The 14,173-nt window shown below is 37.8% G+C and overlaps 1 long non-coding RNA gene across 1 annotated transcript in view; it reads right to left on the reverse strand.

The window, feature by feature from the left end:
• Positions 1-7,420, reverse strand: part of LOC124256781 — a 94,026-nt gene extending 86,606 nt beyond the window's left edge. Inside the window, exons 1-2 of the long non-coding RNA XR_006893096.1 lie at positions 6,508-7,420; positions 1,045-1,310 (exon numbers count right to left, since the gene is read on the reverse strand). This is a non-coding gene — a long non-coding RNA (uncharacterized LOC124256781). The remainder of the gene's footprint in view (positions 1-1,044; positions 1,311-6,507) is intronic.
• Between the last annotated feature and the right edge of the window lie 6,753 nt (positions 7,421-14,173).

The following is a 14,173-nucleotide window of genomic DNA, read 5'->3' on the forward strand; positions in this document are numbered from 1 at the left end:
CACATAAACATAAAATGTGAAATCATCTCTATTCAATACCAAAGATGTGTGTACAACGAAAGACATGTTCTCCTTAACACCAAGAATTTGCTTTGAAAGAAAACATCAAATCTTCTCTATTCAATACCAAGATAGGTTAACATCATGAAATATGAAATCTTATCTCAACATCAGGAATATGTTCAGCAAAAAAATATAAAATCTTATCTATTCAATACTGAGAATATGTTCCGTAAATAACTATCAACACCTCTATTGCCAACATCAAGAATATGTTTTTCAAGTAAAACATCAAATCTTCAGGAGTATGTAAAACATAAGACCTTCTCAATTTACACCAAGAAAGTGTTTGGAAGGGAAAATGTAAGATCTTGTCAATTCAACACCAAGAATATGTTTAACAAGAAAAACATAAAATCTTCTAAATCCTACACCAAGTAAATGCTCAGCAAGAAAAACATAAAATCATCTCAATTCTACACCAAGAATGTTTCACAAGTTTAACTTCAATCCTTCACTACCCATCATCACTACTAGTGCTGTGCAATATAACCGGTATTTACCGTTTCAGACATGACAACGATACGCACTGTGATACACTGATCGAAAACCGATATTTTGACATGCATTCGGAAAACTTCGTAACACTCTGAAATCCTCGGATATTTCCGTTTTTTAAGTTGTTCCTTTCCTTTTTTTATTTGTTCCAAATATTATTTACATTTGTATATTGTCATGATTAAAAGTTTTTATCAAATCTTAATCAAGTATAGTTATTTTGTTGTGTTTTTGCTTTATAAATCAAGCATTAACTCGATTCTAAGTGGCTTTTTGTTGAAAAAAACTTCTTGCAATATATTACAATACATATCGCAATATATGATTTCGCATCGCAATATATCGCAATATGAAAATTCTCTGCAATAACCACCCCTAATCAGTACATTCCTATGAATTATAATGCTGTCGAACCATTTCTATTTCACATCACCAGGTAAGCCGAGTAAAGCAGGTAAATCTATTAAGATCTCCACACAAACACACCTTCACATAGTAAGATTCCCACATGTTTCTAACAATTTGTTCTGCTAGAAGACCACTCGGATGAATGGCACAATCCTGTCTGAAAGTGATCCAAGTCACTGACAGTTCCTAGCATGACTGGAATTCTCGGTTGTCGCGACAGAATTGAGAGGTATCAGGGAATTCAAAGAGCACTGGAACTGCCTGGAAGGGGCGTCTCTGTACAATGGCTTGGTGCCAGGCATGGTCTTCTCCCAAGGACTCGGTGCCAAATTGGTGAACACGCTCTGTGGAAGGGAAAACAGGCGAAATTAAATATTTGAAGTAACCTTGAGTTTCTGGCATGCTAATGGTATGGCAAAAATGTTCATTCTTAGAGTAGAGTGAGTGAGTGAGTTGGGTTTTACACCGTTTTTAGCAATATTCCAGCAATATCATGGCAGGGGACACCAGAAATGGGCATCACACATTGTGCCCATGTGGGGAATCTAACCCGGGCCTTTGGCGTGACGAACAAACGTTTTAACCACTAGGCTACCTCACCGCCCTCTTGCAGTAGAAATAAGCTGTTTGTTTTGAACTCAGAAAACTGTTTGTGTATGTATTAGAATTAAATGGTTTCATGGGAGCAAAGGATGTATATATGGATGTGTATGGATGTCCCCAGTCTAAACATTGGTTCAAACCCAACCAGACTTGTCACCAGCCTGAACCTTGGTTTAAACCCAACTAGACTTGTCCCCCCAGTCTGAACCCTTGTGTAAACCAAACCAAACTTGTCCGCTCTGTCTGAACCCTTGTGTAAACCAAACCAGACTTGTCAGCTCTGTCTGAACCCTTGTGTAAACCCAACCAGACTTGTCGGCTCTGTCTGAACCCTTGTGTAAACCCAACCAGACTTGTCCTCTCTGTCTGAACCCTTGTGTAAACCCAGCCAGACTTGTCCGCTCTGTCTGAACCCTTGTGTAAACCCAACCAGACTTGTCTGCCATGTCACTTGTCTGACAGAGAGTGATGTCATCCCTTGTCACACAACACTCTGACACAGCAACCTCTTACTAACACAATCAATTTTAAAAATAAACTAGACAACATGACTAACTCTCCACGCCCTTTCTGCCTCTAGGAGAGAACACTTCATAGTGTATGTACCTGTGGTCAATGATCTGAACATAATACACATATCATCAATACCAAAATACCATTACTGATACCATTAATACCATTATTACGCGGCAAATATTACAGATACCATTAATACCCAGCAAATATTACAGATACCATAAATACTATTAAAGGTACCATTAATACCCAACAAACACTATAGATACCATAAATACTATTAAAGGTACCATTAATACCCAACAAACACTATAGATACCATAAATACTATTAAAGGTACCATTAATACCCAACAAACACTACAGATACCATTAATACTATTAAAGGTATCATTAATACCCAACAAACACTATAGATACCATAAATACTATTAAAGGTACCATTAATACCAGAAAATATTAGACACCATTTATACAAATACCATTAATACTATTAAAGGTATCATTAATATTCTCAATATATTAGACACCATTTATACAAATAATTGATTTAAAATGTTCTCAGAAACCTTGAGTGAAAATAATTGTTTAAAAAATGTTACAGAAACCTTTAAACATAGAAAATATTACAAGTATCGTTAATACTTAGGAAATGATACAGAAGCACCTGTGTTGGAAACTTTTCTAACGAGCAAATATCACAGGTATAAGTTATGTCTAGCAATTATTACATAGGGATCATTTATATCCATTAATTTTTACCGGTATCATTTTTTAATCTAGCAATAATTACAGCAATCAGTTGTGTTTATCATTACATTGGTATCATTTGTATCAAGCAAATATTACAGGTATCAGTTATGTCCATCAAATACTACAGGCATCACCTGTAACCAGCAGATATTACAGGTGTTATCTGTAACAAGCAATTATAGGTATGTGTACTGCAGATGTCCTGGACAGGCGATATTAATAACATTTCAAGTTTCTAATATTGTTTCATTACATCTTGGAAATATTAAAGGTTTCATTTACATCTTGGAAGTATTAAAGGTTTCATTTACAACTAGCAACTATTAAATGTTTCACTGAAATTATGCAAATTTTGAACGTTTTATTTTCATCCTGGAAACACTAGGGTTTCATTTAGGTCTAGGAATTATCAAAGGTTTCATTTATATCTAGGAAATATTAAAGGTTTCATTACATCTAGGAAATATTAAGGGTTTCATTTATACCAGCAAATATTACAGGTACCATATTCACCAAGGTATCATTAACAGGTATCATTTATGTCTAGGAGATATTACAGGTGCAGTACCTTACAATACAACCTTGCAGTCATGGCAGAACCATGGTCAGTCTGTTGAATAGTAGAGATGTCCTAAGAATTATGTCTAGATTGATCATTCTTCGCCCTCATTATACCCAACATATACACATAATGGATCCCTTCCACACCAAGATGTATAGAGTGCGTACAATATTGGACGATATCTACTCTTAGATAAACTGTGTATATACAATACTGGATCATTTCTAAGGAAGAGTTTCAAGGATGTCAGCTTCTACTTCTAGAATTTGACACCATCAAACTCTCTTCCTTGTGTGTCTCACTACCAAATGCCATTCAAAGACCTGGATCATTTCTACCTCCAGATACAGAGAGTATGACTGACTGAGACTGACTGAGACTGACTGAGTTTTGGTTTTACGCCGCTTTTAGCAATATTCCAGCAACATCACGGCGGGGGACACCAGAAATGGGCTTCACACATTGTACCCATGTGGGGATTCGAACCCGGGTCTTCGGCGTGACGAGCCAACGCTTTAACCATTAGGCTACCCCACCGCCCCCAGAGAGTATGAACATATCGTAGGAGTTCAGTTATACGGTAACTACTAACACCATCCACTACAAGTTGTCAACGACGTTGGTGCTGACAAGAAGTATACTAGAACAAAACTGACAAGTATTTTACTAAAACCATAAACGGCTGGAAATCTCTACTTGCATTGTGAATTACTTCTCATCTACTTACATCACAAGTGGTGGTTTGTTGTTCAACACTGCAGTATTCCAGCCGTATGGCGGTCCCAACAAATGACTAGTCACCCAATAATTTCATAAATGAGAAGTTGTCTACTGACACTATCAATGACTACTCTTCTACTAAGACTATAAAAGCTGAGTCAGCTATTCATACAATATATGACTAGTTCCTGTATTCACTAACATCATAAATGACAAGATGGCTACACCACCATAAATGGCTAGTTACCTACGAACACAAGTGACTAGTAACTTACGTACATCATAAATGACAAGTAACTTACGCACACCATAAATGACCAGTACTTTACGTACACCATAAATGGCTAGTTACCTACGAACACAAGTGACTAGTAACTTATGTACATCATAAATGACAAGTAACTTACGCACACCATAAATGACCACTAACTTACTAACACTATAAATAACTAGTAACTTACGTTCAATATACATAATTTGTAACTTACGTAAAAGATAACTGACTAGTAACCTATCAACACCTAAAGTGACAAGTAACTTACGAACTATATATTTGATTCATAACTTACGAATATAATTAATGACAAGTGAGTTATTACCACCATAAATGACTAGTAACTTACGTACAATATACAGAAATCGTAACTTGCGTACAAGATAAATGACTAGTAACCTACTAACACCATAAGTGACAAGAAACCTACTTACACCATATATGATTAGTTGTCCCCGAACATCATTAACAACCATCTTCTGCTGCAGTTGTCTCATCTTACCGTAACTTATCAATCAAGTGCCAGCCTGTTTTTTTCACCTGTACTATACCCCAAAAGACTACATAACATCATTAATGTGTCAGAAATGAAGTTTGCAATGAAACAGCCAGAATTCTGAACATTCATGTTTAAGAGTGCAGATTTTACAACCCCAGTTTTGGAACCTGAAGTGAAATATAAGTGTAGCACTCACTAACTCTCCAGAAGCCAGAAGGAAAAGTGACCCCAGTCTCTCTCAAAAGTGTTTCATAATTCTTAATAATCTTACGATATTGTTGTCATGAAACAACATTATTAAATTCGGACACTTGATGCCTTGACATCGATGACTTTTCTTGCTCTCTCGCTGCAATCTAGTTATGTTCTTTCCCATGGGAAAGAGACAACACTCTGAGGAAATTGTTTGGTCACAAACTTTTCAAAGTAACAGAATTGGAAATTACAATGCCCCAATCATGCACCAACTTTACTAAGTAAGAAATCCAGGTGTGTCGAAATGATGATCTTGAGAAAAACGTTGAGTTTGAAATCTCATGTGCGCACAATCCACAGTCTTTTCGTTAACGATTATCGCATGTATTGGTGACAAATTAAAGATCTGTGTAACTGTCAAGTTACATATTGAGAAACTGAAGATTCCCAAAATTTCAAAATGCCGTCATTGTGAGTGCCTAATCTGACTAAATTATGCAAGAAAGTTTTTAAAATCATTCTACACGCTAATAAAGATGAGCGAAATGCGCGACGTAGGTAAAAAGGAGAAAGTATATGTCTATATACCGTTGACGGGTGTCCATTTAAAGAATATATAAATTATTTTAAAATTTGTAGGATCTATTTCAAAATGTGTTGATGGGGAGTACAGGGAAGGAAGGCGCAATTTATAAACGAACCAAATATTTTAGCAAAATATATCACGGGCGCATGCGCAAATGTACACTTTTGCAAATTTGGCGTCAAGACATGCGCATCTCCGAGGCGCATTCAGACCCGTCTGATCAGCTCAAGTTCACGTGTCATTACAGCGAGGGTGCCATCTTGAAAGCGACATTCGTATATATGAAAACACCCTATGTCAGTCTGTCCTAGACAGTAGCGTCGACAAATAATGTCATAATTATTCTTGATCCCATATACATCTTGATAATAAAGTCTCTTTGATAAAAAGTGTCTCGTGTGCATGGAGCGCTGACACACCTCGAGATCCTAATAGCCCTGTACCCTTACATCACTGCATAGAAATGAGTGTAATTGTGGATCCTATGCAAGGTAAATGTGAGCTATCTAGCCCCGCGCCACAATAACCCTAAAATATGAGACACCTAGTGCACAGCGGTGACATGCAGACATGCACAGATAATGCAGACGCTACAACCCAACGCTTTTTCTTCAAAAAACAGAATTCACATTCAGCCTCCAACCGCCAAGGTAGAGGACAGACATCGAGAGGGAAGTAACATAAATTATCGCCTGTGAAAATTCGAGTGAAAAATTGAGAAAAATATTCTCAAATCAGGATAATATGGTAACTGTATGCATTAAAATTTAGGCGGGGCGCGTCATATCATTTAGAAGCACCGAGAAATTTGAATAACTAACGAAGACAACATACCTACTCCCCAGACAGAGTGATCTGCATCGTCTGTCTTGACTAGAAGTCCACGTGACGGCCATCCTAGATGAACCACTACCTGCAGATGACTTCAACTGTCTCCATCTCAATTCCAGACTAAGAAACACATGTCTTCCATAGATGTAAAAACCATAACGAACTCTCTCTGCATAATAGCTCCATGCTCATAAACAGGCAGCCCCGGTCACACTAAAGACCTAACGTTCTTCTGCACCAGAATTTGGCGGTTTAGAAATGCAATGGGCATATACAGCTAGGTCGTCTGCGCATGCGCCCGCCTAGCGTCTGTGCAGTCTCACAAGATGTACACTAGGTATGTGTCCCCTGTCCTATCACAGTGCACACACCCACAATGTCAAAAAGTGCAGAAAATCCACCCCGCGAGGTCGCCTCTTCCCAAGCGAGGCGCATCCGATGCAAGTACTTCACCATGCCGACACACCTACGAGGACGCCATTACAAGCAAGACTCGATGTCAGGTAGTTATTCATACCACAACTCACATGGCCACATTTAAAAATCCACAAACCATTATGAATAATTCAAAATCCAAACAAAAAGGAAACAGATAGAACTCCAAATGAATATTTTCGCACTGCGCCATCAAGAAAAGGGTAACAGCCAGACACAAGACATGCAGAAGACTCTACATACAGCCTCCCTCCTCGATAGACCAACAATCCGCCATACTGTCTGAAACCACGCTTGCTCACCCTATGTCAAGCCTGCACACTGAACACGTCACTCAACTGAAAAATTTCATTCAATTTTATGTGTGAAAACTTTGAATAGGAGACTTAGAACCAATCTACAGCAGCATGTCTGAAGCGAGACACAGGTTTTGCCAGCAAGGGGACGCGATTCAGGCGGGAAGTGCTACGACATGGTGTATCTGACGCAGATAGGCAAGGTTCAAGTTTGAGCAAGGAGAAAAAAAGGGCTGCGAATAATGTCTGACCTCTCAGATCACAGGCAGACGGCATGCCGAAATCACAGAGGTGTCTGTCTGGCCGATATTAAAAAGAGGCAAAGGAACGACACCCCCTGCGCAGTTTAAATATCTGGCGCATGAGTATGTCATAGAGTAAATGCATTTGCAGATAAATGCTGAGTAGCAAGCTACATCACAGACGACCTGACCCATGCCTGGTGCATGCACTAACCCGGCTTAATCACCCCAACGCTTGTTGGTATACTTACCTTGAATAGAGCGCACAAAATCACTCGAGACGTTTCAAAAGTCTCAAAAAGCGCTGAGAGAAGGAGTAGTGAGGTCAGTCCAACATGTTGTGCTAGTCCTGGCTGTGGGGCCACTTTGCATAAGTCTAGCCACGGGCTTGCTTCGCTCATCATCCCTTCCCGCCATTTCTAAAGATCCAACAACGTGCAGACGATCACTTTTTGCGTGGTAAGTCCACGAGTGACACAACATCCAGACTGAAATACCTCCATGTCCTGGAAAGATCTCGTCTCTCTGATGGCGGAGTCTGCCATTGAGTGAGTCGCATGGCTGGCAGAAGAGGTCAGCCCAATAGGAAGTAACCAGTAGCATAGCGTCTATTCTCCTAACACGTGACTTCTTTCACCCACTATGGACTTCTCCCTTCAATCTGGCCCCAGCCTAGCCCGAGCCAAATCTGGACGAGACGCGTTTATATTCTCATCCCCAACACAAAAATGCCTATAAGTCCTCGACTGACTGCCGAGGGAGGTCAGACAGCAAGGCATTATCTAACCCGAGACAACGACAGTGGGAAATACCCCATACTCACAGTCGCAGGCCTGTCACCGTCAGGGGGAGTATCTTGCCTCATGTAAAATGTAAGAATCCACAAAATATGTTTAGTCGTTATCTGACAAAGAGTGGCTGGCTCGCCTGCCGAGGCCCTAGTAACCTTGACTGCACCATGTCACAGTACTGAACTGTCTGACTGTTCTAAACTCACTCCGCCAGCCTACCAGCCGAGCAAGCCAGCCAGCCAGCCAGCCAGCCAGCCAGGCAGGCAGAGATTCAAGCCGGCCACAGTGTTAGTGAGCTTCTTCCAATTTACACCAGGTACATTCTCAGTCCCCACCACAGATCTCGATCATCGGAGTACCAGGGATGTGTGTGTTTTGTGTGCCCAACACTGTCACGGTAACATGTGGGAGCCAGAGGCGAGGATGGGAGACAAGGAGGAAGGAAAAGACATGTCTTCTCTGAAATTCATTGATCTGCCTCAGTCTGTTTCTTGACGTAGCTACTACAAGAAGAGGAGGATAGTGTGTGAGGGGACACAAGAGAGAAAAGCCTGCCCGTTACTATATAGAACATGACCTTAATCTAGGTCACTCTTCCCATGTTAGCCAGTGTGAGCATTGCGTAGCTACCCTATGACACTGTGGTATCAGCGAGCTGACTGAACAGCCATGCTGGCTAAGCCAGTTCGCCAGAACAAGAGAGGTGGGCGCCCTACCGACACACTGCTGCAGCTGCTTCAGACCAAGTGGTGAGATCTTAGGACTGAGAGAAGGATCTCTCCGACTCCGCACAGGTGTTTAATATGGAATTGTTACTGGTAGGATTTGAATCTCTGGACCTGTTTAAAGAAATTGGTGTCAAAAAATATTCCAGTCTCAATTTGGAAATAACAAGGACCGGCCGGCCGCCAACCTGCTTGATATAGCAGAAATAGGACGACTCGACTCAACATTGTACAACCCTGATTGGCAGTTGCTATGGAGATAGTCAATCCCACTGGTTGACCTCCGACCTCTACGCTATAATACACCAGTGCTTGTGTGATGTCTGAGTCACAGTAGAATTACCTGAAAGGTTTAAAGGTAATCTTGGATTCAATCCAGCGTACGAGGTGGCACATAGGAACATCCTTACTATTCTGGTGGCACATGGGAACATCCATACTGTCCTGGTGGCACATGGCAACATCCAAACTATCCTGGTGGCACATGGGAACATCCTTGTCATATTCCCCTTTACTGTCCTAGCAGCAGTAAGTGTTGCTCGTTTCTAATGCAAGGACAGGTGAAACCGATTAGCAAACAAATTTTAAAAAATTCAGATCTAAAACTTACTTTTGTGTTTTTTTTCTATTTCACCCTGACATTAATGGCTGGTTTAAATATTAGTTACTTTCACTGAATTTTAAAATAAGACTTAAGACTTACTTCTGATATATTCAGATGATAATATTTATGGCTGGTTTCAATAACATTAAAATTTGATGAGTAAATTCATTTTAAAAAATTCAGATTTTAAGACTTATTTCAGGTATATTCAGTCCATAGTATTAATGGCAGATTTCAGTATGAGATACTTTGTCTGAATTTCACAATATTCAGATATATGATTTACTTCTGACATATTCAGATCATAATATTTAAGGTTGTTTCTTTTGACAGATTTCACCGCAATGAAAACATTTAGATTTTAGACTTCTGATATATTCAGATCATAGTATTAATTGCTGGGTTCAATATGAGTCACTTTCACTGAATCTGAATACGTGTACATTCAGATTGAACATTTACTTCTGACATATTCAGATCAGAAGTATTAATGGCTGGTTCTAATCAGTTTCTTTTACTTAATTCACAAACATACAAATCTGTGAACTTATGTCATATTTATTTAGATTATCAGAAAATTTCAATACCTGTGTCAAATAGCTTCTTTCACTTGATTTAAAAACATTCTGCTTCAAGAAGTTACTTCGGATAGACATTACATATATTCAATATTCATGCAAGATCACAATTTCATGAAAATCATTCAGTGATTTTACTGTCAGTCAAAACACAATTTCTTGTCAAATGTCATATCCACTGTTGAAATTCCCATTTCATTATTAAATTTTAATTTAATGAATTCTGTTAATTTCAAATCTAAAACAAAGTGTCCCATCACTTATCTTTCACAGGTGGGAGATTTTAATGCTTAGCTTGTGCTATGCAACACATTAACCTATCTCCATGAACAGAAAAAAGACTAATTAATCTAAAAAAATATTAAAATACAAAAACACACACCCAAAAACAGATTTATATTAATTCTTTGTTCTAGGAACTAACAAACCATACACCTTTGATGTTAATAAGGTTCAATTCATCGAATGATTTTTCAACAAATGAGGGAAATATTCCCGAATTTTCTATTTTTCATCATACCAGATCAAACAATATATAATCAAAAGAACTGACACAAAGTTGTTTTTCGAACTGATTCAAGGCAACATATATAGAAGTTCATACTGATGAACCGTTCAATATCCTTTCTGAAACGATAACTTTGCTAGTATGTCATTTTAAAATATATATCCATCTTTTTCTCAACACATAGTGATGTTGATATAATTATTTATAAAACTATTGCTATTATTTGACAGTAACACAGACCGATAAATTGTTTTCCGGAAAGGTCAGTATTCTTAAGGTAATATTAACTTATTTAATTTCTGTTATCTACCAGTTTTCTGTCTTGATATTAAAAATGCACCAGTTAAGACAGAAGATCACAAATAAATATTTAAATAACACCAACACTATCCTTACATCAACGCTTTCTACAATTCACAAATGGTGAATCCAATAGTTCATTTTAACTGAATGTTTCAACAATTAATGAATTATTAACCGATAAAACTTGGTGCTAAAGTCTGAACTCACCATTTCAATACAGAACAATAAGTGCTTTAGAAAAGAAAAAACATCAAATTTGTAATTGATAAATAAGACAAACCAAACTCATTAAAAAACCCTCATTAAATTCCAAACTGTTACATATGCCAATAAAAATTAATTTATAATTAAAGCTTCAATTGTTGATACATATATTAATGATAAATCTTCCAAAATACATCATGGATTGTATAGAATCTCTTGAAAAGAAAAATCCTTATAAGCAAACTAATTAAAAATGTTCAGTGGTAAAGTTGAACTCGGCAATGTTCACTTGAAAACCCAAACTCATTAAAATCGTTCAGCAGTAGTTTGTAATAGTGCCGTTAATCTCCAAAGAACAGTAGTGGTATGTAAGCAGTTTGTGAGTAAAGCCTGGTGGAGGTATTCCACGGCAGTCTGTCTGGCAACCCACAAGGAAACTGTCTGGCTGAGTCCACTAGAGCCTCGACCCCCCCTCTCTCTCTTCCATCCCCCCGAATAACTTGTGCACTACATTAAGCCCAGGCCCATATTGTGGCGTGAGCCTAGCCCAGCCAATCAGAACGCTTGCACCAACATTAATGTATAGGGCCAGGATGAAATATTAGCGAAACCAGTTTCTGCACAAGAAACTGGGGTACATTTTGTCTGTGAAGAAACGACTAACTGGAAAGGGTAGTAGGTGCAATGGCCTTGGTGTGTCTAAACTGTGGCTCAACTTGGACAACTTTGACCCAAACTCTGGACCTACTTCTATTTGTCTGTCACTTTCTAACTGCATTCTATCTATTTATAACATTTATAATTTATTACGATATATTTAATAGGAATATAGTTAATTTTGCTATGAAAACTTTACTTTATGATTCTGGTGCAATAGCAGATTTTTATATACCTATTTCTAACTATTATAATTTATTAAGATATATATAAGGATATTGTTAATTTTACTGTGAAAATTTAATTTAGATTTTGGTGCAATAGAACTGAATGTTTCATAACGATGTACACTTATTAGATTTATGAATTTATGTTTAATACTGAATAGGAAATTATAGTGAAAAATTTACTTTAATTTTTGTCCTGTTGCTAGGTATATTATTTATCTATTCATAAACTCTACAGTTAAGAATGATTTATATGTATCTTTAAAGCACATATTGGTTATAAAGTGAAATTTTCTTTCTGATAATATGTTATAGCTTAAAGAGATTATTTTAAACTTATAATCTATATAGCACTGTACTGAGAAAATTTCCCAATTCAACAAAATTTAAATTTTGAAACATTCAGAGCGTACATACATACTTGAATTTGTGTCTGAACGTATCAAGTAGTGAATTTTTCCCTATTTACTATCAACCATATCTTCATCACCATCCTTTGTCTTAAACCTCAAAGAAAAGTCATATTTTAAACAGATGAACAAGATGATCACAAAATATTTCATTAAATCTCAGACAGTCAACACACAGAGACAGAGAGTAGACTACAGTTGTAATGAACTCAAAGAAACCGCAATTTTTAGTTTGATGTTCATTATACGCATTTCAAATAAATAGTCAGCAAGCATCCATAAGCATCCGCCAGTTCATCATAAGCGTGTTTGTTTAAAACTTAGTTTACTCAACTTATATTTGAAGATATGAATGAAGTTAGGTGCTACGATATGTTCCGTAAGTTTCAGTCACAATACTTTATTCGGTATAAAGGCCATTGTCCCATACAGTGTGCAAAATAGTTTCCAAATTTTGCCAGCCAATAGGGCTAGCTATGCCTGAAAGTTACTAGTCCACAAAATAATTCCAAAATTTGAATGTAGACCCTAAGGAAAAGACTACAAAAATAGATGAGAATATGATATTGTCTGCATGACACGGGTTTCATCATTAAGCTGATATGATGAACATTTTCATTAGGTCATAATCTTGCATGATATAAAAGCGTATTATAACTTAACACGTCGAAGAGTGAAATATTTACAAAATGACCCCCATGAAAATTCACTACCCAGTCAGGCCAGTGACTGGAGATTTTCTGGCCTGACTGGATTTTTACTAGCCACATACTGGTCCCATATACAAATAACAACTTTTATGTATGACATTGGCAATATACATCATTTTAATCAGTGTTTAACAATAGATATCTCCTTTCACACGCATGAAAAATAAACAAGAAAAACAATTTATCAATTTGAAAAATGTTAAACAAAATCTTTCTCCTTTCATAAGCATGATAAATATACATACAGAACAATTGGATTTGTTCAGGATCATGTGTTAATTATTTTCCCAATAATGCATTCTCTTGGTAGATATTAAATTTTATAGCATCATAACATTACTTGCAGGCTCTTGCAGTGTTGTCACAACCCCTAGTGTGCAGTACACAAACCTGTGCACTTAAAAAACCCACTCATCCGACGGTAGGTGACCAGATGGCGGACACACGAACACGCGCAGACACCTAGTTGTGGGTACAGTAACGTGCAGTATCATTGGACAAAATACTGTGACTATGTGTCCCAGTTCACCCAGCTGCAAATGGGTACCTTGTGAGGATGAATCTGTGTGATAACTCGCTGCGCCTAACAGGCTGCATGAGTTGAATATTCCCCAGGGAGTTGAGATGGTAAAAATAATGCCAGACAAACAAGACATCCGTTGATCAAGGGTACACTCAAGCACCTTGAGCATGTACTAGTAGCGTGGATATGTGCACTTTATAAATATCCTATCATAAGTAGCATTTCAACACAAAAATGATATTCATCCTCTTTAAGGGCAGTGGGGTAGCCTAGTGGTTAAAGCGTTCGCTCGTCACGCTGATGACCAGGGCTCGACTCCCCACATGGGTACAATGTGTGAAGCCCATTTCCGGTCTCACCCGCCGTGATATTGCTGGAATATTGCTAAAAGCGGCGTAAAACCATACTCACTCACTCACTCACTCATCCTCTTTACCACTAAAACATAAGACATAT

The sequence above is a fragment of the Haliotis rubra genome, unplaced genomic scaffold (genome assembly GCF_003918875.1).
Source record: "Haliotis rubra isolate DU_JTF1 unplaced genomic scaffold, ASM391887v1 Scf64, whole genome shotgun sequence".
Lineage (NCBI taxonomy): Eukaryota > Metazoa > Mollusca > Gastropoda > Lepetellida > Haliotidae > Haliotis > Haliotis rubra.